Raw genomic sequence first — 25,953 nt, 5'->3', positions numbered from 1 at the left:
TGTCAAAATAAAGATAAATGCTAAATGCATCTTCCAAAGAAATCCCATCCAAGGGCATTGCATCAATTCACAGTATATACAGTGCATGACAAGGCACTGCAATGGGGGCCATGGTTAGAAGAGTCCTCATAGAGATCCAATGAGATTTTTTTTTTTTTTATAAAGGAGAAGTTCTCTGGAACTGAAAAAGGGAGGAAGGCAGGAAGGTGTGTGTGTGTGTGTGTGCGTGTGTGTGTGTGTGTTTGTGTGTGTTTGTGTGTATCTCCATGCACCATCCTCTTCTCACGTTGGATCTGGCACCAGCGCATGCACGGTTCACTGTTGAAGTTTTTATAAAGCTTTTGTGTGTACTGTGCATGCGCAGGAGAAGACCGGAGCAAAAGGATCGGATAGGATCTAAAGACTGTCAATCAAGATCCAGGAGGCGTGGATGGGTGTCATCACTGCAGCCACTGGACCGGCAACAAGAGCAGGGGCTGACTCCAGGTTTTTGCGGGCCCTTGGGCAACAGAGCCTCAGAGGACCACTCATCCATCCACTATGCACCCATCATCCACACACTTTGCACAATCACTTGAGACACCACTAACATAGACCAACGCATATTACTGACACACACCGTCACTTACTGACTTAAACATTACTGACACAGACATTACTGACTGACACACAGACATACACACAGCACTTACACCTCAGTCTTTTCCCTCTTCCTGTCAGGATGATAACCAGACGGTAAGGGCCCTATTACACGGGACGATTATCGTGCGAAAAATCGTTATATTGTTTAAACTTAAACAAATCGTTCTGTGTAATTGCAGGCAACAATCGAAAAATTGTTCGTATGTGGTTGATCGTTGATTTAGATCTGAACCTAAAATTATTGTTAATCGTTCGCTGTAAATCCAGATTCGTTCGCACAAGTTCCATTTTTTCACTAATCGTTCAGTGTAATTGCACAGTGTTCATTGTTTTGCTGGGATCAGAAGGAGTAAATGATCACAGTAACGATCGCAATAATGATCGTAGTAACGATCGTAACTAACGACCATCGTCCTGTGTAATATGGTGAATGATTTCAGGTTAACGATAAACAATCTCGTTTGCGATAGTTTATCGTTAGTCGTTAATCATTAAGAATCACTCCGTGTAATAGGACCGTAATATTGAGGACCTGCGGGTCATGTGCTCAGGTCCTTCACCTCCCTCTCTCTCTCTTTCTCTCTGTGCAGGACGCTGACAGGTCCTGCTCCTTCTCTGTCTTCTGATTTTTAGCCCACTCCCCCTGCACTACAGTGAGCTGAACATTACAGTGTCGGGCTCCTCTCCCTCTCTGGGCCCCTAGAGGCGCTGTGGGCCCCGGGGAAGCCCTGTGCTGACACCAGCCCTGACAAGATCGCCACTAAGATGGTAGGTATAAAAAGTTTTATTACAGGCTATTGGCCTCTTTAACCCTTTCTCCAGCATGACAGGTTCCCTTTAACTACACGGCTTTGTAAAAAATTTGACGAATTGTGTAGAACATTCAGCATCTTAGAGCCCTATTCCACGGGACGATTATCGTTCAGATTATCGTTAAGTCGTTTGAATCTAAATGATAATAGTTCGGTTGAATAGCAGTTAACGATTAACGACCGAACAAGAAATCGTTGATCGTTTAATAAGACCTGGACCTATTTTTATCGTTGCTTATCCGCAAATCGTTCTCATTGAATAGGACGCCGTTTGGTCGTTCGCAGTAGTGACGAACGCAATAGCGATGACGAGACGACCGCAAGAACGATCATAAGTAACGATTATTGTTCCATGTAAATGGGTGAACGCTTTCAGGTCTTTTGCAATGGCGGTCGTTTGTATTGTTTATCGTTAACGATTATGCGAACGATAATCGTCCCGTGGAATAGGGCCCTTAGGCTGGGTTCACACTGTGCTTTTCTATCCTTCTGTCCATACGTTAACTTGTCCATACGTTAACTTTTCACATACAATAAAACGGGGTCAACCACACTTTTTTTTTTACCGACATTTTTTTGTAAGTGACAATAGATTTTGCTCTATGGCATCTGCTTTTACCATCCACTAACGGATAAGTTTTTTCCTCTTTTTTTAATGTATATGTTAAACGGAAACAAAAACGCAGTGTGAACCCAGCCTTATACAAAAGATATAAAAAGTAGGAATTCCCTTGGAACAGTGCACATTGTCTCGAGAAGATTTCTCTCATCTGATCTGACAGCCGCGCGAAGAGTTTGGCAGAGAAGTGGCTGCTTGGGGTCAAGTGTCCAGTAAACCTTTGGCTTGTGCCCTGAGCCCGGACCTCCAGGATTCCGACCAGCCACTTCCCTTCTTGTCTTATGACTAATCTGAACTTGGGTTCCCAGTATACAAAGAAAATCTAACACAGCATGCGACCTGCTGCAAGATCACCTTTAACTCATACCTGTCATCTCACATCGGAAGGAACACGTTTATACGAGAGGGGAGCACATATTGTGACTGCTAGACTATTTCATAATCCAGAGGAATTGTCTGTTCATTTTATGTCACCGTCACCTAAATGACGCTACTACGACATCGGTAGAGAGGAAGGAAAAATTTACCATGAAACACTGTCAGTGGGAGAAAGTAGTAAGAGGCAGGACAAATCCTGTAGGAAATAAGTATAAGAAATGTAATGAAGAAATTAAAGGGGTACTCCAGCGAAAAACTTTTACTTTCATATCAACTGGTTTCAGAAAGTTATATAAATTTGTAATTTACTTCTATTTAAAAATATCAAGTCTTCCACTACTTATCAGCTGCTGTCTGTCCTGCATGAAAGGCTGTTTTCTTCTCAGTCTGACACAGTCTCTCTGCTGCCACCTCTGTCCATGTCAGGAACTGTCCAAAACAGGAGAGGTTTTCTATGGGGATTTGCTACTGGACAGTTCCTGACATGGACAGAGGTGGCAGCAGAGAGCACTGTGTCAGACTGAAAAGAAATCAACATTTCATGCAGGACATACAGCAGCTGATAAGTACAGGAAGAGTTGAGATTATTAAATAGAAGTCTTCTGATGCTTGTAAGTCCTTTTAAATTTAATCATAAAAACATAAAATATGTATATTAGCTCTTTGGATCACTGGGGCGTTCCTCAGCCCCCCAGAGCACCGTTCAGCCCACCCTGATACTCACTTACTTATGCAAATCCAGCCAGCTTATGCATTCTTGAATATGCATCAGTATGGAAGAGCATCGGAGGCAGCGGGCCAAAGGGTGCGCTGAGGGGCCGAGGAACGTCCACAGTCATCCTAAAGGGGAGCTAATTTACATATTTTTTTTAAAAAAACAACAGGTCTAAGGACCCTATTAAGCGTTAAATCGTTCGAATTTAAACGATAATTGTTCTGTGTAATTGCAGGCAACCATCGAAATATCGCTCGTATGTCGTTGATCGTTGATAAAGATCTGAACCTAAAATTATCGTTAACTGTTCGCTAATCGTTCGCTGTAATTCCACGTTCGTTCGCTCAAGTTTTGCGTTTTTTTCACTAATCGTTCTGTGTAATTGCACATTGTTCATTGTTTTTCTGGGATCAGAAGGAATAAACGATCGTAGTAACGATCGCAATAACGATCATAGTAACGATTGTAACTAACGATTATTGTTCTGTGTAATATGGTGAACGATTTCAGGTTAACGATAAACAATCTCGTTTGCGATCGTTTATCGTTATCCATTAATCGGTAAAAATCGCTCTGTGTAATAGGACCCTTACAAGGATCAGAATATTAGTGCCGGAAAGAGGAGGTAAGGGGCTACCGGGAACTATGAGCTTGTATGCTGTTAGTTTTCCTTTCAGGAGACAAGGTTAGGTGGGCACAATCTGGAGTCCCTACTCTGACCATAAGAGAAGTCCTCCTACCCCCCAGGCCTTTACTGCTTTTTGGCATTTTTCATTGGTTTAGCTAAAGGAAGTGCAAATGTAGTCACTCATGGACCCTAATATTAAAGGGGAACTATCAGCAGGTTAGACAAATCTAACCGGCTGACAGCTCCCTATAGCGCACGGGGTGCTGAGGAGGAAGGTATGTCTCTTACCTTCCTCCTTGGAGTCATTCCCATGCTGGTAGCAGTGTAATCCTCGGTCCGGAGCACCGTTAGGAGCACTGCTCTGTCCCCATCGAGTATGCTGAGGGCGGGGCAGTGCTCCTAACGGTGCTCCGTTAACAACTGCAACACATGAATGGTTCAGAGAAGGAAGGTAAGAGACATATCTTCCTCCTTGGCGCCTTGTGCACAATAGGGATCTGTCAGTCGGTTAGATTTGACAGTTCCCCTTTAAATGCTGCTTAAAGTATTACAGGAGGGCTGGGTAGATAGATACAGTACATCAAATGTGATTCCCTAACTACTTTACCCTACCGGGATGATACTGTAGATAACTCTGTGTCCATAGTGATTCCTGATTGATACAACATTCTATACATCACAGAACACTTTTGGGCTAGGTAAAGAACAATGTATAGAGGACGGCCGTTCTACATGTATTTTTTTTATAGTTAAATAAAAAAAAACAAGTAGAAGATTTTTCAGGTTGGGAAATAACTTAAAACGAGTCATTTTATCATGCCAAGTTTTTCTGCAGCCGGCTCCTGGGATCCGCTGAATAATAAGTACTATACATCACAATGATTTTCACATTTGCATAGTATGTTTGCTTCAAAGGACGCTGGCGAACGGACTGATGCACGGCCAATTGCAGATGCACATCACAGGAACGCTGCATCTGATGGCAGATAGGAATCTAATGACCCATCCAGCTCCTTTACATCCCAGATCTCACTAAATCCGTGTTATGTCCATTCGAAACATTTCTTAAAACCACTATAATAGTCATTACACCACTTGTGATACATCCCGACATCTTCTGAAGTCTGCAAACCATTTGTCTTTTCCTGTAGTATTGTTCGCGCTCTCTCTCTATGGAATAGATTTCTTTCCCTTATTATCCGGAGCGCTCCACTCCCTACATTCTCGGTTACGGTTAAGGATGACTCATGTTTTCCTTATGATCACTGGGGGCCAAAAGCGGAATATATAGCTTCCCAGTGTAAAATATGGAACATGGATTCCAATTTATACTGTAGCACATGTCATACAGGAGTAGTGTTGAGCGAATCTGTCAACATGTTCAGATTTGGCAAAGTTATCCAAACCTGAAAGTTTTCCACTTGATTCCCTGCAACGGCTAAAGATGGATCCTGGCCTAGGGCAGCCAGGAAAATATGGATAGTATCCATGCTTTCCAGAACTCCCTAGAGCGGCATCAATCTTCTGCAGCCACAGGGAATCAAATGCTGAGCGTTCCGGTTCAGATAACGTTGCTGAACTTGAACATTCTGACACTCAACACTATATGATGGAGCCACAACCTCTGTATGGAAAAACTGCTTGTTTGTGCACATATATTACTTTTACAGATGTAACCTGCCTAAAATGTCTGTTTTTCTCGTTATAACTGGACTTGTAGGTTGTTTTTGGCTATAACTTTTGTTACAGCCCAAAACAACTACTAAAAATATAACGAAAAAAAAAAAAAGTAAATTAATTTAAAAGAATCAAAATCGTCCCAGAAGCCAACCCCCCCCTCCCCCCCCAAAAAAAACAGCTGACAAAATCTGCGGTGATTCCCCTCATAGCAGTTTCAATAGGATTACATACTCGTAGCAGAATTGTCATTTCGCTGCAAGTATGTAAGCAGCAGCCCCCTTAGCCCCCCCACAGCCCCGGTGCATATATTATCGGTCTGTGCTCCGGTTTGTTCTGTGGCTCCCGGTGTCCTGACATCCCGCTCAGCCAATCAGTGTGCTGTTCCGCTGCAGAGCACTGATTGGCTGAGCAGGACGTTCAGAGGCCGGGAGTCACAGAACAAGCTGGAGTGCGGACCGGTAATATATGCACCAGGGCCGTGGGGGGGTTAAGGGGGCTGCCGCTTACATACTCTCAGCAGGATGACAATTCTGCTACGAGTATGTAATCCTATTGAAACTGACAGGAGGAGAATAGCAGCGTATTCCCCATGAAATCCGCTGCGATTCTGTTATGTTCTATAAAAACAGCCGTAAGATGATGGCTCAAAATACAGTGTGTGAACATAGCCTTTAGTTACTTAGCTGTGATTAGGGTTAAGTTGACTTGCCGAACTGTAGTGTAAATGTTTTTCTTTATTTTTCTTTGACTTTTTGTTCTTGGGGAGATCTTCTGAGTATCGTGGCAACAGTAAGGACCCTATTACACTTGACGATTAGCGTCCATACTTAGCCGATTACCAACCGATCAGACTGATAATCGTTCAGTGTAAAAGCCCATGCACAATGTTTTAAGATTGTGGTCTTTAAACACGTCTGAAAGATCACCGTTGGTCTGAGTGCAATAGGAGTGATGGCAGCTTAAAGCTGACTTCAATGGGCCACCCAAATGATCTAAGGTTCATTCAGGTGGCCCCTCCTACTAGTCACTGCTCACTGTCTGTGCGTGTAATAGCACAGTGCAGGGAATAGGGAATGAGGGGGAAGCGAGCTCTGAGCAGACAGGTTGGCGCTCGCTTCCTTAGTCTAGCGGGCCTAAGTAATAAAGTTTTAACAATAACAGAGAATGCGGCTGCACATTGTAAATCGCATGTCACTTTGTTCCCCACTGAATATTTGCCTTTGGTGCTAGAAAACCCATCCTCATCACCGTCTCCTCGATTTTTCAATACTTTTTTTTTTCTTTTTAATTTAGTCAAACAAATAATTTCTGAAGGAGAACTTTGCCGTTCTCTTCCTCTTTGCTCGTTTTCATCTTGATATAATTGTTCCTTCTAATCACTGGCTTTGTTTCATTTAACGCATAACAATTTTTCTCACTGTTTTCTAATTTCACAGTAAGGCAATTGCTTACTGAGCTACTCGGAGAAATGTCAGATGTAGCCCCTGTGACTGGCCCCAGCTGTTAAATAGATTCCGTCTTAGGTTTCTTCTGTCGAAAGATTCTGGTGTATTCAGTGATTAGCGCAAATTTCCCCGTTTCTGCATTAAGATTATTTGTCTTTGATGTTTTTGTCATTACGTTTCATGATCTTAATACAATTGATTTCTTCCTCTAAATTCCAGTGGTATTTATGCAGCGTGTCGCTAATGTTCCTGCTGTTGTCTGAGTACAAAAAAAAAAAGTTGCCATTTTCATTTATTCTCTATGATAAACAGGTCTTTGACAGTTTCCATGGAGATCCAGATTGACAAATGCGGTAAAGAATGTTAATCAATTTAGTACTTTAGTATTTCCAGCCTAAAATAATATTATATGTCGAGCCGAGGCGCACACACCATCAAATTGTCTCCCCTAGTTATTTCTCTACTTAGCATGTGTGAAAGTGTTAAGAAGCCGAGTGTTAGATGTTCATTATCTCATCCAAAGTTTTTGGACAATGTGTAAATTTTACTGAAATTGGTCAAACTCAATTTTCCAACTAGAACGCTGCCCGGATGACTTAGAGCTGATTTGCATTTTTAGCTTTGTTTTCAAATTGGAATAGATATGTATCTAACAGAGGTATAGTGAAGCTTTCATCCAGACGGAGAAGACGCTGGACTCTCTTCCAATTAGCTTCAACTTTTTGTTCAACGTGCAAATCTTATTCCATTTTGATTTACATTTCGGACAGTTCATGTCAGGTCATGTCTCTGCAGGCTGTAACGCCTGGAGTAGTGGATCCACTGGACCGTCACCAGCGATGGCACTAACCTCACCAGGGAGCGGAGTCTAAGGGGCCGCTGGTTTTCACCAGAGCCCGCCGCAAGGCGGGATGGACTTGCTGCGGCAGGCGACCCCCAGGTCGCTACCCCTGGCTTGGTTGCTGGTGACGGCAGGCGAGGCGTGGCAGGAGCAGTAGGCAGGAGATCGTGCAGGCAGAGGACAGAAGGCGTGCTCGCAGGTGGCGGACAGGACTCAGGAACAATGGGAAGGCAGCGGGCAAGGATAGGGACAAGGACTAAGGACAGGAACCAGGGACAAGGACTAAGGTCAGGAACAACAGGGAGCTGGGCCAAACGCTATGGGAAGCATGTAGAGGCTCCAACACAAGGGACAGGGCATGCTGGGATTTATAGGGGAGTGATTGGTGCAACTAACCAATTAAGGGCGGACTGGCCCTTTAAATCTGAGACAGCCGGCGCGCGCGCGTCCCCGCCGGCCGGCACAGACCGAGACAGGAACGGAGGAGAGGTGAGGCGCCCCAGGGGCCGAACTAGCAGCAGCGCCGGGTCCCTACACAAGGACCCCGGCGGCTGCATGGGACAGGAGGCGGTCGCGGCGGCGACCCGGAACGCGGGAAGCCGCTGCGGCCTTGACACAGGCTTTACGTGAAAATTCTATTGAGGTAAACTATTTCCATGTATAAAATTAAAGCTATGTAGAGGCTGACAAAAGAACCAACCAAAAGAACCAATCATCCGCACCCTTGTCCTTACCTACTTGGAGTATCCGCCCTAGATGACTCCCCCCATTTGGGCAATGATCCATTCCTAGATGCACAGGGAAGACTAGTCAGCTAGCCACATCAGAATACCCAAAGTCAGAGCCAGGAGGTAACATCAGGGGTTAAATTTAGAAAGAAGACAGAACTGGATTAAAAACCAAGAGGGGACATCCGGACCAGACCCAGACAAACAGGGGAATGAGCCAGAAGTCAGTGCACCACAAATCCCATAAGAAGAAGAACGTCTGTGAACCATAAAGTAACCATCTGGTGTCATCGACAATGTAGGATACCGAGCCCGATTGGCCTGGCTTCCCCACTACGTGATAGGCTTCCAGCCTTATAGTCAGTGGGGCTGGCAGCTACAGCTACATATTGAAGCTGTCTGCGCTATAAGGAAAAGGAAACTGGATCCTGGTAGGGTAAGTACAATACATTTGTAGGTCAATAATTTTTGGGAATAATGTTCTTGTAGAGGGCTATAGCTAGGGAGAGAGTTTCCAGGTAATATCCCTATGTTTTGTATGCCAGGAGGGCTACCAAAATCCACTCTACCTTGGCCAAACTATTTATATTCAGGGCTAGGGTGACATAAGGCATCTTTGTCTAGAAAAATCTACCTATGATTCAAATATAATTCAATTTCCAAAAATATCAAAGGAACAATACAATATAACCGAGATAATAGGACAGTAGCACAATATTGATCGGTTCAAGGATGAACATTGTACGTTGAAACCATTGTACCTGGGGACTTGGTTGGAATGCTGAAAATATTGTAACCTGAGGCCGTCGTAACGTGAGGGACCATTGTATATTTATAGACTATCCCTAAAGAGGGATATGCATGGATAATAACAAGGTATACTAGGATAAGGTTCTTGTATAGGGTTGCTCTTGTCAGGGTGATACCTTGTATAGTTGAATAAGAGATAGACCGGGACATCTACCAACCAGAAATGGCCATATTTTTTACAGATACGGCACAACTCTAGACTATAGACTTTATCTGGTACCATTTACTTGCATAGGGCTGAGCTTTTATGAACTGCCACAGTCCTGGAACTACCTCAATACTTCATATCTTTTACCTAGAATAGTGATTTATGAATACATCATTTCGGCACCATTTCAGGGGACTTCTATAATTGAAAAATTAACTAGACTTCAGGGGATTCGGACATCTAACCTACCTCTAATTTACACCACCACTTCCCGAGACGTTCAGCCTGGAATATCGTTATGCAGGAGGCATTGAACATTTGCGCGACTCTAAATAACTGGAAACAGTTTGCTACTGTGGTTTCTGTAAGGCGACTAATTTGGAAGAAAAGTTTGTCCTTGTGCCGGAGAGACAGTCATGTTCCCTTTTAGAGCAATGCTGATAATTTCTCCCTTCACCACAGATTAATGAGCAGCCCATAATGCCGTTGTCGAGATCTCCTGGGAATCGTTTAACGAAAAATAGTTCTGTAACACACTGTTTATCTTACTGACAGCCAGAAAGCCTGACAATAAAGCTTCATTTAAAAGTCAAATAAATTCACTTGTAGATTTATATGATAGAGGGGGGTAACCTCAGCCGGGCCGAGATCAAGCCCAAGTAATTAGCTGATGGTTGCAGACACTTTTGAGCTAAAATATTTTCCTCATGTAAATCGGTGTCCTAGGAGTTGTCTAGGATTAGATGAAAATCTCCTCTTTTTTTTAGTTTTTTATGTTTTTTTAAGCATCACTTTGGGCTGTGTTTGGGGCTGAGCTGCAGTACTAGTAGCAATCTATGGATACAGGTGGTGCTACTTTTGGAAAAAACAGTCTTTTTTTTGTAATCCTGGACAATCCCTTTAAGATACTCATTTTTCGGTAGCCGATCTCATGCCCTTGCTTAGCATTGCTAACTTGACTATGAATTCTATGTAAAGGAGGACTTATCTTTCACTGTTTCTGCACATAAAAGTATAACATATGTTGCATGTGTCTTCTATGCCAATGGTCGCTGCCATGATGAAAGAGAATTTGAAGGATATTTTTTGAATAATTGAACAATAATTGTTACCTATCCACAGGGCAGTCAAGCATGCATTGTTCTATTGTTCTATTTACTGTCTATGGGGCTGGAAGAAACAGGCAAGTGGAATAATTGGCTCTTAGGGTCCTATTACACGGACTGATGAAAGCCCGATCAATAGTGTAAGCGCACGCCGATCTGCTGGATCGGCGCTCGTTTACTGGGCCTATTGCACAGCCTAATAATCGTTTAGCAAGGTCTGCACAGACATCGTTAGCGATGTCTGTGCAGGCCTTTGCCCAAACAGTTATTACTTTATCTGTCCACGCTCCTGGTCTTCTTCTGGGCTCTGTATACCTGGGCTCTGCGTACCGGTACCATGCGCTGCGGCTTCTGAGCGATTAAAACACCTGTGCTGACATTCTGCATGCTTCCATAGGGTGTGGTCCCAGCTCTCTGTGATTCCTGCCTGTGACTGATATGCCAGTTCCATCCCTGAGTCCTGCTGTGTTCCTGCCTACCTACCAAGTCTTTAGCTGCACCTCGTCTGCCACCACTAGCAAGCCAAGCCAGGGGTAGCGACCTGGGGGTCACCTGCCGCAGCAAGCCCAACCCACCAGTAAAGACCAGCGGTCCCTTAGCCTCCAACCCTGGTGCGGCTCACGGCAACGCTAGCAGCCGTACAGCGGATCCACAACTCCGGTTGTTACAATTACTATATATATGTATATATATATATATATATATATATATCTCAAACACCAAGGTTGGGTCAGCGGAAACACTTCTCAGATGCACAGTATTCACGAGGTCTGGCTCAACACCTCCATAAATAGACAAAGGAATGGGTTGAAGACAGCATCAATCTCGGATTAAGATCAGAACTTTATTGTGCCTGTTCGCATATACAAAAAAGGTGCAACGTTTCAGCTCATGTCCTGAGCCTTTCTCAAGCATAAAAAAATGTTGTACAAAGCTCACTTTATATCAACCTCCACCAATTACACACAACAATCAATTAAAAAGTATCCAATGGGAGACAGCGGAGTGGGCGGTGCATATCACATTAACATAATAAACTTCATATCTCCAACTTTGTACATTAAAGGGTTTGGATGAACTCTAAATATGTTATGTGTTAGCGGTGCCTTTCTTTGAAGAAAGTTGGAGATATGAAGTTTATTATGTTAATGTGATATGCACCGCCCACTCCGCTGTCTCCCATTGGATACTTTTTAATTGATTGTTGTGTGTAATTGGTGGAGGTTGATATAAAGTGAGCTTTGTACAACATTTTTTTATGCTTGAGAAAGGCTCAGGACATGAGCTGAAACGTTGCACCTTTTTTGTATATGCGAACAGGCACAATAAAGTTCTGATCTTAATCCGAGATTGATGCTGTCTTCAACCCATTCCTTTGTCTATATATATAATATATGGCAAATTGCACTGAACAGATCTCAAGTTTCACAGTACAGAAGCCTAAGCTTCAGAACCCTAATGAATATTTAATTCTAGCGCTATATGTGTTAAGCAGAGCTCAGATATGTTTGGGCTGTTACTTAGCAACAGTATTGTCGGTGGCTGGAACTTCCCTTTCCTATGGGAACCACTGTAGTCACCCAGTAGTCTAAGAAAAATCTGGTGGTGCATATTAATAATGTACCTACATTTCTCCAGGGAAGAAGACAGCTTCCAGTCTTCAACGGTGGAATAAAATAAGTATATACTGTATATTGTATTCTCGGTGCATGGGACTCAATGTCAGAATTTTTCTCCAAGAGCAAAACGTGTAAAGAATATAAGACTGTAGAATAATCGGGTAGCCCGGCAATAGGATTCAGTGGTGTATGGGACCTAAAGACAGTGATGGACTAACTGTGTATATATGTAACTGGTTTCTCTTTTATACCTTTCCTGACTAATGGCTTCAACACCAATCCACAAGAGATTTTATTTTCTTCAAGGAAAAGTGCAGTCTACATTAATAACTTTCCCGGCCATAATCTATAGCTCGAAACCTTTACAAAGAGCTTTTCTTCAACTCGAAAGTTACAGAGCAAACATTGCGGAGACCGAATTCTACAGTATGTGTATATAATAACATTAGTAAATGGCTTATATTAGACAGACGAGTCTAATGGACGGAGGTGGAGGGCACTGACTCCCCGCTGTCTCCCATTTGTTTCGTTTACATAATGAAACCATTTGTGGAGCCATCGTGCTTGGCGATGATAATAATTGTCTGTGACAACGCTTTCCACCCATTTCCAGGCTCAGATAGTCGTTTTATTTGTTACTCGTACTTAGTGTCCCATGATGTTTAATAGGGTTCACTGTCGTAGCGCGAAAAATTTCCTAAAAAATACTGTTTCGTAAACATTTCACTCTATCGGTTGTATGTTTGCTTTTCTTTCACATTTAGTAACGTATAGTACTCGCTTGCATCGTTCCCCGTTCTGGCAATCTAATTTTCCTATCTCAAGAGTATACATGTCTATACACACTGGGGCCAATTTCATAGTCAAATAACCTATCAGTATGAATTTTATCTTCCACCCGCTGGAGGCAATAACCCCCTGATAGTATGAACAGTGGGGAGAAGACAGCGCTACATGTGGGTGATGAGGAGGCACAATGGCCGATCATTAGTCCTCTATGTTATAATAAGGACACGCAGAGCTAATGTCTAACAATATGAATAAATATGTAGTATATGGATCCTGTACAGTAGGATACTATCACATAGAATGGGGGAAATAAGTATTTGATACACTGCAGATTTTGCAAGTTTTTCCACCTACAAAGAATGTAATTCTTTTTGTACATACAGTTTACCAGTGAGAAACAGAATCTTTAAAAAAATAAATAAAAAAAATGTTAAAAGAAAATAACATTCTATGATTTTGAAATATTTATTTAGCATTTTATTGCATGAAATTAGGATTTGATCACCGACCAACCTGCAAGAATTCTGGCTCTCACAAACCTGTTAGAACCTCCTCCTACTCTGCATTGATTACCTGTATTATTTGCACCTGTTTACACTTGTTATATGTATAAAAAAACAAACAAACATGTCCACACACTCAATCAATCAATCAATCACATTGTAACCTCTCGCCCAATGCCAAGACCAAAGAGCTGTAACGTGACCGTAGGTAGGATATAAGCAGAAAAGGGGTAGGGAAGGACACAGACTGTACGCCCTAATCTGGTCCCACAAATTGACCCTGCCTATTTGCCTCAATAGTCCTAGGTGACTGCAGACAGCCACAGAGATTGTCCCTTCTTGAGGCTACGGTGAAACACAGAAAAATAAACAAGACAAGGGAAGGTCAATGACCCAGGGTCAGAACCAAATGGGTATCAAAGTACAAAAACAAGATCCAATAGAATAGTCAGGTAACAGAGCTGGGGTCAGGAAAAGCTAGGAAACAATACAGGAGTAGAATATGCAGGAACGCTGATAACTCTTGATAATGTCTAATAGCCAGCATGGATATCAGGGCACTGATACACTTAACAGAAGGTCAGGGGCCCAGTCCAGGATGTGATTGGACCAGACACACACACACACACACACACACATACAGAAACAGATATAACAAGGGTAAGTGGAAGAACCAGATGTCAATCACCTAAGCAAAATTGTTAAGTGGCCAGAGAGAACTCAGCAGGGAAGAGATGGGTGTGTCAGATAACTCAATCAGCAGAGCAGAAGGAGAAGAGCTGTATTCAGAGAAGTGCAAATAAAACAGAATACAAATATAAAATCATAACTAAGATCACAATCTTGGCCATATACCATGAGCCAAGGACCATGCAGAGGCCTGAACAGGCATGGGCATAACAAACTGTCTAAGGACACCAGTGACAAAACTGTAGACCTGCACAAGGTGTTATGGATACACCTCAAGGCTGGGCATTATCTTATCAATGTGCCCTTGTCCTGATATCCTGGTGCATGAGGTGGTCAGCTGACTGATTACTAATTGCTGAGAATCCCTCTGATTGGTTTGGACTTCACATATGCGCAGTAGCTACGGATACACAGCGGCACATGTGCAAAGCAGTACCACGGATCAAGAGAGATACATCTTTCTCCGACTACTTCATGTGTACCTATGCTATGTGAGTTTTTACACACCTGCACTTAGGTTATTATGTTGGAAAATAAAGGTTATATATAGTTATGGTGATAGGGGGGATAGTGAATGGATAATGAATAATAATAATTAATTGGCTCTTTGATGTGCTTGTCTCTGTATGCCATGATAGAATAAAGCACTTTAGTTTTTCTTGCACTTTAAATCCTGTCTGGATGCTTTTACCTCCTTGCCATTTTTCAAGGCTGGGATGGGCTACATGGCAGTAGGCAAGTAGCTTGGTGAAAAGGCAACAACTGTTGCCGCAGTTATTAGAAAATTGAAGAAACACAAGAGGACTGTCACTCGTTCTCGGTCTGGGGCTCTATGCAAGAGCTTACCTCGTGGGGTAAGGACAAACCTGAAAAAAGTTAGGAATCAGCCGCAAACTATGTGGAGGGACCTAGTCAAGTACCTAAAGAGAGCTGGCACCACAGTCCCAAAAACTACTGTTGGTAACAAACTACGTCGTCATGGATTAAAATCCTGCAGGGCATGCAAGGTCCCCCTTCTTATGCCAGGACATGTCCAAGCACATTTGAAGTTCCCCAATCGTCTGGATAATCCAGAGGAGACATGTGACAAGGTTATGTGGTCAGATGAGACCAAAACAGAATTTTTTGATTGAACTCAACTCATTGTGTTTGGAGGAAGACAAAGAATGAGTACAACCCCAAGGACACAGTCCCAACCCTTAAGCATGGGGGTGGAAACATCCTACTTTGGAGGTGCTTTTCAGCAAAGGGGACAGGACGACTGCATCGTATTGAAGGAAGGATGGGAGAAAGGAGATGTATTGCAAGTTTTTGGCCAAAAACCTCCTCCCCTCAGTTAGAACATTGAAGATGGGTCGTACCTGGATCTTCCAGCATGACAATGACCTGAAACACACAGCCAGGACAACTAAGGAGCAGCTCCATAACAGGCATTTCAAGGTCCTGGAGTGGCCGAGTCAGTCTTTAGACCTGAACCCAATAGAAAATCTTTAGAGGGAGCTGAAACTCAAGATCTGTGAGGAGAATTGGGACACAATCGCTGCTGCAATATGTGAAAACTCGGTCAAGAACTACAAGAAACTTCTGACCTCTGTAACTGCAAACAAAGGTTTCTTTACCAAATAAAAAGTTCTGTTTTTCTATCGTATCAAATACTTACTTCATGTAATAAAATGCAAAAAATTATTTAAAAATCAAACAATGCAATTTTCTAGTACTTTTTTTTTTTTAATAGATTCTGCCTCTCACAGTTGACGTGTACCTACAATAAAAATTACACCCCTCTCCATTCTTTGTAGGTGACGAAACTTGCAAAATGGGCAGTGTATCAATACTTATTTTCCCCACTATACGGCTGCTTTTAAAGTGCCTGAATGACTTCCATTTAAAGAAAAAATCCGCCCAATATCCAGTTGATTCTCAGAACCTGAACGTTATATATTAACGCTTTATTATATGTCAGCAATGGGAAAAGGTCTCACCAGAGGGAAGCAGGCAAACCTTTCCTGACCCGTTCTTTCTTTAGGGTTCCTTTTTCTCTCCTGATTTACTGTGAACTGTTTTTGACATAAAGTATAGGTCTTCCGCACAAACCATTTATCCAGCTGTGTTAGTGAAGCCTAGGCACAATAGGAAGGCTATGCATGCGTAGCAGTCCTTTATACTATAAGGGGAACTAGATTACCAGAACAGAGAAGTTGTATGAAACAGGGAGCAAAAGCACTTATAAAAATGGTTGGTTATAAAATACAATATGAACAACATTTGTCCAATTTCAATGGGAGAAGCCACTCTGGAGATGACCGATGAATAGGTGCGCTGCTTTCTTTGTAAATTAGCAGCTATGGTTGAGTACTTTAAATAATTCTCAGATAAATGGACAGATAAATCCTCTTCTTATTAAGGAAACCATCAGTGTTTTCTGGCCGTAAAAATGGAGGAGTAAAAGAAAAAAACAAAAAACATACTCACCTGCTACAATTAGAGATGATCGAACAGCAGAAAATCTTAGGTTCTATCGGACTCAAACCTTTCCGAACCTTCCGCATTTGATTCCCGATGCCTTCCTGGTCCGTGGGGAAGGAGGAGACAGCCCGGGTCCCGAGCTGGAATTACGGGATACAGATTATTACCTAGGCTGAATCCCGGAATTTCAGGCGATACCTGGGCTGTCTCCTCCTTCCCCACGGACCGGGAAGGCATCGAGAATCAAATGCGGAAGGTTTGGAAAAGTTAAAGTTCGATAGAACCTGTTCGATCATCTCTAGTTGCAATGTCCTCCTCCAGCCTCTTCCTCTGTCTTCTGTCTTTGCATGTGACATCAGTCATGAGCCGCAATGCAGGGGGGAGGTATAATGCTGCCTCTGGCCACAAAAGTGACCGACAGACCCAGGAGCCCAGTCAATCACAGTGCTGCATTTAACTGTGTGTGCTCTTGATTAGGAGTGTATACAGTTAAAGAGTCAGCGTCAGCACCCAGTGGCGCTTGCCCGGGTGCTGGCTCTGGTCTGGGTTGCCATGCTATGCATCTGGAATTCAGGACAGATTTCTAGATGTGCATACGAAGCTGTCTGGAATTCTGGATGCCCTCATAGGGTTCTCTGGGGCATCCTTACTGAATCTTCAGACAAATATAAGAAATGTCCTATATTTCCCAGAGCTATTTTCCAGCACAGTTACCCTTCAGGAAAAATCTGTGCCCAATAGAACCCTATGGGTCCTGGACTTTCTGATAAGAAATCCGGGCAAATTTTACAGACTTGTGAAGGGGACCTAAAACAGCATCTGCAATATGAACACCAGACTGGAAGGATCATTTCACACATAATGGCGGTCCATCATTCAAGTGGTTCGCCAGTTTCTCTCTCACGTGTTTGCCCTGTACATGAGTAAGGAATAGGCTGCAAAAAAAAAAAATGGATGCAAGGCAGACAGATTTCACACGTGAATCTCCATCTACTTTTTCTGACACAGTTACAAGAGCTTTGTGCAAAGTTTGGCCAAATATAATGCATTTCAGTGTATTAATGCCGTAACCTTTTCAGAATTATCTACAATTTTATGTGCAGTAAAATTACCAGTACATTCTATGCGCTACAATTACGGACCTCTATAATCAAAATCGTAGAAAGGAACTGTCAGCCTTAAGAATGTTACTTCACTGTAGTTATAGATTGTTGCCATTTTTTTTTCCATTTTATAAGTCCTATTTTTGAACGCTATGTCCAATGCTTTTCTTACCCTTATCTTTCTTAAAGGGAATCTGTCAGCACCTGGGCCCTACACAGGGTGCTCACAGTGTGATGTGGTTGGCAGTCCCCTAGTGAATATGGTGCCTTTCGTTAATATGTTCATATAGCGGATTATACATAATCTCAGGTCTCCTACTGTAATGAAGAGTCAAAGAAGAGTTGTGGCTCAGCATTTGTGCCGCGCTCTGGCACGCCTCACCACTCCTGCCTCTTCTTAATGAATAATCTCTGGTGCTCGGCCTCCTGCTCACTCATGCTGTCAGCCACTGTCTCTGATCGTTTATATTAGACATAAATTGCCTACAGAGGACTGATCTGCAATCTGTCTTGCTGTGTCGGAGCTGTGGTCTAAGAGTAAGTCACCTGTCTAGAGACCAAATAGTAAGGGTAATCTGCTTGAAGAGTAATGGGGTCACCTAACCAATAATAACACTATTTATTCAGATATCCACCATTAGCAATGGGTTACAATGAGCAGAGGAAAGAAAAGACCATGCATGGTGGGGCCCACAGTCATAAAACATTATTCACCTGGTGGATAGGTTATAAATGTCAGTTGTAGAAAAACCCTTTAAAGCGACTCTGTATCCACCAATCCAGCCCACCAAACCGCAAGTACTATCCATCTGATGAGAGTAAATCCTTACCGGTCGTGTCTTTTAAAATGTGCCTGGTGCCTTGGTTAGAGCAAAAAATAATCTTTTAATCTGCAGCGCTGTGTCACACTGCCATGGCCTAGATCGTCTGTGCCCCAGTTCTGTGCCGCCTCTACTTTCTTCCTCCCCACCCTTCTCATCATTAGGAACGCCTCCAGGCAGGATTTCTATTCATCACTTGTCTAAACAGTGCGCCTGTGTCGCTACAGCACATGTGCGCTGTTTAGACAAGTGATGATGATGCGGCCAGGGCCACATGAATGACTGCAGGATTGTTCATGTGGCCCTTTGTGGTTTACATTAGAAGATGTGTAGCCAACCAACAGTGATTTTCAGGGCTGTATGCCTTTGAGCCTTAAACTGATGAAAGAGTGAAAGCTATGTTCACACAATGTTAAAAAAAGAGAACAGGCGTCCTCTTTTTCTATTGAAAAAGACGTCCGCTATTGCCACAATTTAATTGACCTCAATGCAATGCATCAAAGTCAATGGAATGACGGACGTCCAGTGCACACAGTGTATAATATGATGGACGTTGTCTGCGCCGACGTCAATATAATGATCTTGACAATTCTTTTCGGACGTCTTTTGCAAACAGCGGACTTAATGTTTTCTTTCGCCATCCTTTCACCGTTTTTACTATTAAATTCAATGGACTTTTCAATTAAAGACACAACCAAAGGCCAATCAGTCCACCTGAACAATAAGAATAATGTTCCAGCGGCCGTCATTGCACTGATGGACGTCATTTTAAAAATTATAAATGGACAAGAAAAATTGTTGTATGAACCCAGCCTTACATGGGATATGAATCGGCCTAATCATTTCATGTAAAAGCCCTACCTATAGTTATTCTTTGTATGACTAACATTGACAGCTTCCCTGGTATAGACAACTAGAACATAGGAAACAGATGGAGCACAATTCCACCGTTCACTAAGCGTACTTCTAAGTGTGGGGCACATTTTTACGCTCCATCCATACAAAAGCCCAGTGTTTCACTAAGTACTCCTTACAAATGCATTCCTTCAAAAGTGTCAGGTACTTCCTAATTCTAGAACATAATTTCTGTACTCTTCTTCTATTCAACAATGACGATAAGGACCTACTCTACTCTGAATAGACATTTAGCCAGTGGGCCAACCTCATTACGGCTGAATGGACTCAGCTGAAAGCCTATTCTAAACAATGCGCTCTATGATCTTCAATCAGCCAATGCATTCGACTCAAATAGGTACAGATGCCTTTTAAAGTGAAGGAGGACATATGTGGCCAGACAATGGCGGGTTGATAAATCCTGTCTTAATAATCATATCACTTGGAGTGAAATCTTCAAAGCTTTCTCCTAATTATCCCTGATGAGCAATTAACTGTAAAAGTTATTAGTCTGGAAATGACTTCAGCAATCGTTCTAATCTCGTAAAAAGGGAAACAAACACAATGCCTACTATTGTTTGATCAACTCCGGCAATGGGTTTAGAAGAAAAAAAAAACATGTAATTACAAGATCTATCCACATTCGGCAAATTATCATGGACCGACATAAAGAAGTCGTCCTACTCCTATATTAGATGATGCATCGTCATTCACTAGGGGAGAAAGTCTAAAGATGTCATAAAAGATTTTAGATTTTCTATTCCTTATGATGTTCAGGATGATTATAGTGTTTTGGATTTTTTTTGTATCTTTTTGTATTTGTTTTTTTATTATCATTATTTGTTCCATATGGTGCAGTAAAAAGAAACAAAAAACTGGAAAAATAAATACTTCAAGCTCTATGTTCCATTGATCAACCAGTAGTATAGGGACATAAAATGGTGCAGGTATGACAGAGACGCTAACTATTAACTACTTTTTTGGTGCAGTTACAAGTAGTATTTATGGTGACGGGTAGGTAAACTTTGGCACAAACCAGGGGTTTTTTTTTTGGAAAGGGGATGTTTAAAATAATTAAGTATTAAAGGTTAGGCATAGAGAAATCCACACCCTCCGCCATTTTTGTAGCCCGCCTTTGGACTCGTTTTATTTGATCAATATCACCTTTTTTAGGTGAGGTCTCCAGAACTGGACACAGTATTCCAGATGTGATGTCACAAGAGCTCTATACAGCGGGATCACAATCTCCTTCTTCCTGCTGGTTATACCTCTAGATATACAGCCCAGCATAGCATTATATATATATATATATATATATATATATATATATATATATATATATACAGCCCAGAATACAATCTGGTAGCAGATTTTGGGTGGAATAAACTACACTTTTACTGCGGTTTCTTGGACTTCTATATACTGGCACCTGTGGTCCTACAAGTGCAGACCGCTTTTTGCACCCACCATACCTTATACAAAGGACTGCTGCAGGACTTCTCTCTCTCTCTCTCTCTCTCTCTCTATATATATATATATATATATATATATATATATATTACAGCCCAGCATACGATTTGCTTTCTACACCGCCTGGTTGCACTGGTGACTCATTTTGTCAGAAATCACTGCCCCCTAAACCCTTCTCTTCTGAAGTCTTTGCCAAAACAGAACTGCCGATATGATACTCTAATAGAGGATTCCTGCTCCCCAGGTGCATTATTTTACATTTGGAACCAGTGAGCTGCATTTTCCATTATTTTAACCATTTATGCAGTAAATTATTTTCTATATTACAGACACCTCCGGGAATATCAAACCTTTTGCGCACCGTAATGTCGTCGGTAAACAAAAATAGAACAATAAAGAGAAAGTAGACAATGAGCAGCAATAGAGAGAAAGTAAGCAAGAGAAAAAAATGGAACGTGGTAAAAAAACAAGGACATAGAGAACACGAAATGGAGAAGAAGTTCGGCATCTGTATGCCACTAAACCAGCGGGAAGACACTTACTTTTTAACCACAATCCCTCCCAGCACTATCATCACGCCTGTACCCTCTGACTGCATGTTGATAAATGGCAATCTTCCCTCTGTGTAATGTAAGCCTATTATTGAGAAGATTCTTCCGTAGCTGAGAAAACCCATCTTCCCTATCTCCTAGCAGTACTGCACCTGTAAATAGCTGATTGACCCGCGGACATTACACAGGTCTGGACAAATCCCCAGAGCCCAAATACTCAATTTTGTCCATAAATATGACAACTATAATCTACTGTAAAGTTTAGCAGTAATTTCGGATAATATAGAATGAAATGTAATCCTGCTGTTTCCTAGATTTGTCCGTCTGGCTCCTGAATTCTACATTAATAAGTCTACCACCAGGATTACGTGATTTAATTATGTCCATTCCAATCTTTTCAGAACAAGCTGGAAATCGTATTCCAATGACTCTGATAGGATGACTTCATAATTACCCCGTACAATGGATGATGATGCTACTTCTGCTCAAGATCAATATCCAAGCTGACAAAATGGGATTGGAACTCCGATAAATTGTATATATCCAGACCGGAGACTGTCATTCAGGTCCTAGGTTCTTAACTTGTGACATATGAACACTGCGGGGTATATGCCAAATCTCTAAAATTAAATTAAATTCCAGTCGTATGTCCTAGAGCAGGCGGAGGGAACCTAGGCTCTCCAGCTGTTGCAAAACTACAACTCCCATCATGCCTGGACAGCCAAAGCAGCGTCTTTAACAGTGCAGCTACTGTAGAGAACGTTTAGGGTGTTTTCACAAAGATGGAGGTACTTAAAGGGGTACCTCGGTGATTTTTTTTCTTGTCAGCAAGTTATATAGATTTTTAATTTACTTCTATTTAAAAATCTTAAATTTTTCAGTACTTATCAGCTGCTGTATGTCCTGCAGGAAGTGTATTCTTTCCAGTCTTATACAGTGCTCTCTGCTGCCACCTCTGTCCATGTCAGGAACTGTCCAGAGCAGGAGAGGTTTTTTTTTTTTTATAATGTGGATTTGCTACTGTTCTATACAGTGCCTGACATGGACAGAGGTGGCAACAGAGAGTACTGTGTCAGACTGGAAAAAAATCCATCACTTCCTTCAGGACATACAGCAGCTGTTAAGTACTGGAAGACTGGAGATTTTTTTTTTTATAGAAATAAATTACAAATCTATAGAACAGTTAATTTGAAATATTTTTTTATAGCCTACCCCTTTAAAGGGAGTGCTGTGGGAGGAGATTATGTGGGGTGGGAGGACTGTGATGAGAGATGATGCAAAGCAATGCATTCTGGGACTGCTCAATCAGAAAGTATCAGTTACAGAACTGGAGAAGACAGGTAACTCTGGAGTACTCCTTAAACAAGTATAATGGATCACCTGTGCAGCAGTGCATTATGACAGTACTTGCAACTTGGGGAATACGGTATGTTGCCAGCCTGTGGGTAACTTCTCTATATGCTATGAGGGTATATGGTCTTTACCCTCACAGCTAGGTGTACATACATTCAGTTAGAGCAATCTATCTAGCAGACAAATAGTGAAGCGGGAAGAAACAAGGACACCATGTAATTAGTGCAGGTTGTTAATGCGGCTTCTCTGCGGAGTCATAGAAGAGATGGGGAGAAGACCATATATTTACACTCAGTAACTACTGATCCATTTTCACATGTTTCATTGAACAGGGAATGAAGCTGAACTGGGCCGGCAGCTCACCAGAAAGCCTATCATCCAAATGATTCTGTGCCTTATGTCCAATTCATCCTGTCCATTACAACAAGCAGGTAGACCACCGGGAATCTCTGTACGGCGCTGGATTACGCTAACCTGAGTGTTTGGCACCGTTCGAAGCATAATGGTGAATGGATGTGATGTCTGAGCCAGAAATAATACTCATATTTATTGCCTATCAGTAATTCAAAGTAAATGTTTGTTGCATTGTGAGTAAATAGTGGACATTAGTTTCTGTATTAGCGGCAATCTCCTCTCCTCTCGTTACTTTCATGAGGACAAATGAATCAGCGGATGAAATCATTAGTAGGCAAAGCACATCTGGTGTTCAGAATGTTAGTATTCTACACAGCGCCTGAACTGTTTATAGCAACGGTATGTTATACTATAGGGTAGGAAGATACATAATAATAATAATAATAATCACTGACCAGTGGACAGAGGGGAAAGCTCCCTGCTCTGGATCATTGACCTACCGGCCTTATAGTACCAATAGTGGCAGATTATAATGGGGGCGGTTTGGCGGCTGCCTAGGCACGAGGCTCCTGGGGGGCCTACAACCGTCCAGACCCCCCACATTTGATCTCACTCTGGGCTTACTGGAAGATTGTCAGTCTCCCCCGAAGGAGTGCTGCTGCAGAGCTGTACTGCACTAAAAACTAAACTCACCTCCCACACGTTCCCCCATTGCTGCAGGTCACCCGCTGCTGCTCTCACCTGTTCTCTCTTCTGGCACAGGCAGCATGTGGAGTACAGATGGTGCCTGCACGGGAAGTCCCGGACACCTTTTTAGGAGCACTGACAGCGGCTGGGACTGACTTTTAGTGCAGGCAAAGTCTGTAACACACGCTGCCTGTGCCAGAAGAGAGAACAGGGGAGAGCAGCACCGGGATACCTGCAGCAACGTTGGAGCGTGTGGGAGGTGAGTTTTGTTTTTTTCCTCTCTATTTATCTACTTTAGGGGAGCTGCACAGGGGACCATGGACCACACAGGAGGACATATACTAAAGGGGGACTACACAGCATGCCATCTTTTAAAGAGAGGAATACACAGGAGGCCATCTATTATAAGGGGACCTCCACAGGGGGCTATCTATTATAGGGACTGCTCCAAAGGCCATCTACTATAGGGGAACCTACACAGGGGGCCAACTACTATAGGGGACCTACACAGGGGGCACTCTACTAGAAGGGGACCTACACAGGGGTCCATAAACTATAGGGGGACCTACACATGGGTCCATCCAATATAGAGGGACCTACCCAGGGTCCCATCTACCATATGGGGGGTGCACAGAGGGTGCCATATACTATATAAAGAATGCACAGAGGGTACACTGACGCAAGCAAGCTCATCGCTCTAGGGTCCTGCCATTGTGACTGTGCATGGGGGGGGGGGGGTTCAGGTTGGGTGGACAGAAAACTCTGTTTACAGATTACCTGCACTGTGTATACTGGTGAGGTGCATGTGCAGTCATGTGCTGAAACCCCTGCTCCCAGCGGGGCTGCCCTAATAATCTGTAAATTGTAGAATCGTGGACTGTATACAAAGATTGGCATTAAAAGCTAAGCCCTGTATGTCAATCATCCAGAGCAGGGAGGAGAGGAAGAGCCAGGGAGGCGGGTGATGCTGTGGCACATCAGCAGGTTGGCCCCGCCTTTTTGACTTTTCAAAACCAGGACTGAAACGTGATTTTGTTACTTAAAAAAAGACCATGAGCTTCACAAACGTACCGTTCCTTTTAGTGCCCCATTATTCCCTTTCAAAGGTTGGGTTTTATCCGCCATTCTTTCTGTATGCTAAATAGATACTGCGTATACTTTGGTATAATTTTATTCTCATTGCAGTGGTTTTCAGAATGACTCTCCACTAGTGATCACATCCCACTTATTGTTATCACATCTGACAAGAATCCTCCGCTATACCAAAATATGGGTCATATCCCTGATGAGACTACTGAATGAATAATATGTTAAATGTATTCATTCTATGCATAATAAATTGTAAATCTGGGTATAATCTTTTGCTGCGGTGCCATGTTGATGAGCCAGATTGAAAGGCACATTCCAGCTTATGCATCTGGTGAAAATGAAATGTTGCTTTAGACATGAAAACTGCAGATAGATAGGGCAAGGGGTCCTCCGGCAAAAATATTTTTTCTTTTAAATCCGCAGGTGTCAGAAAGTTAAACCTATTGGAGCTTTAAAGGAAACCAAATCAGCACTATTGTGCTGATATGGTTCCCTGCAGCAGACTGTATAGAGCTACAGTGCAGCTCATGGAGCATACCATCCACGGCTGCAGCAGCAGCTTTGCAGAGGAGAAAAAGATGTTTAATCAAGCCATGCGAGGCTGGGAGAGGGGTGGCGACTAGTCATTTGAGGGGGAAGCTGTCCAGGACTAGTCCCTGCCCTCCCTGTTAACGTGCAGTGTGGGGATGATTGACAGGCAGAAAGGCCCATTAGTTAAGTGCCACAGAAGTGATGCTGAACCACAGCATGCACGCCTCTTCCCTCCCTGTCTTGACTGATTGATGTACAGGACTGGGGCCTCCAGCCCTGTTCATCAATTAACAAGGAAGAAAGAGGTGGGGGAGGAGGCATGCATGCTGTGGCTCAGCATCACTTCTGTGGCACTTTGCATAAGTCCATCAGCAAAATCAAAGGAAAAATGGTTAAATCTTTTTATCACCTATCTGCCTGTGTCTGCAGCTCTGTACCTGCTAGAGACCAGACAGATTCCCTTTAAGGTATAGCCTCAAAG

The 25,953-nt window shown here is 42.7% G+C and overlaps 1 protein-coding gene and 1 long non-coding RNA gene across 2 annotated transcripts in view; one reads left to right on the top strand and one right to left on the bottom strand.

The window, feature by feature from the left end:
• Positions 1 to 25,953, bottom strand: part of MMP17 (matrix metallopeptidase 17) — a 143,881-nt gene that overhangs the window by 37,715 nt on the left and 80,213 nt on the right. The window lies entirely within an intron of this gene.
• Positions 1,241 to 23,263, top strand: LOC138786956 (uncharacterized). The gene is made up of 3 exons (XR_011362264.1): positions 1,241 to 1,410; positions 21,860 to 21,993; positions 23,144 to 23,263. It is a non-coding gene; the product is annotated as an uncharacterized lncRNA (long non-coding RNA).

This window comes from Dendropsophus ebraccatus, chromosome 3, assembly GCF_027789765.1.
Source record: "Dendropsophus ebraccatus isolate aDenEbr1 chromosome 3, aDenEbr1.pat, whole genome shotgun sequence".
In the NCBI taxonomy this organism is placed as follows: domain Eukaryota; kingdom Metazoa; phylum Chordata; class Amphibia; order Anura; family Hylidae; genus Dendropsophus; species Dendropsophus ebraccatus.
This window is presented reverse-complemented; position numbering and strand designations above follow the sequence as displayed.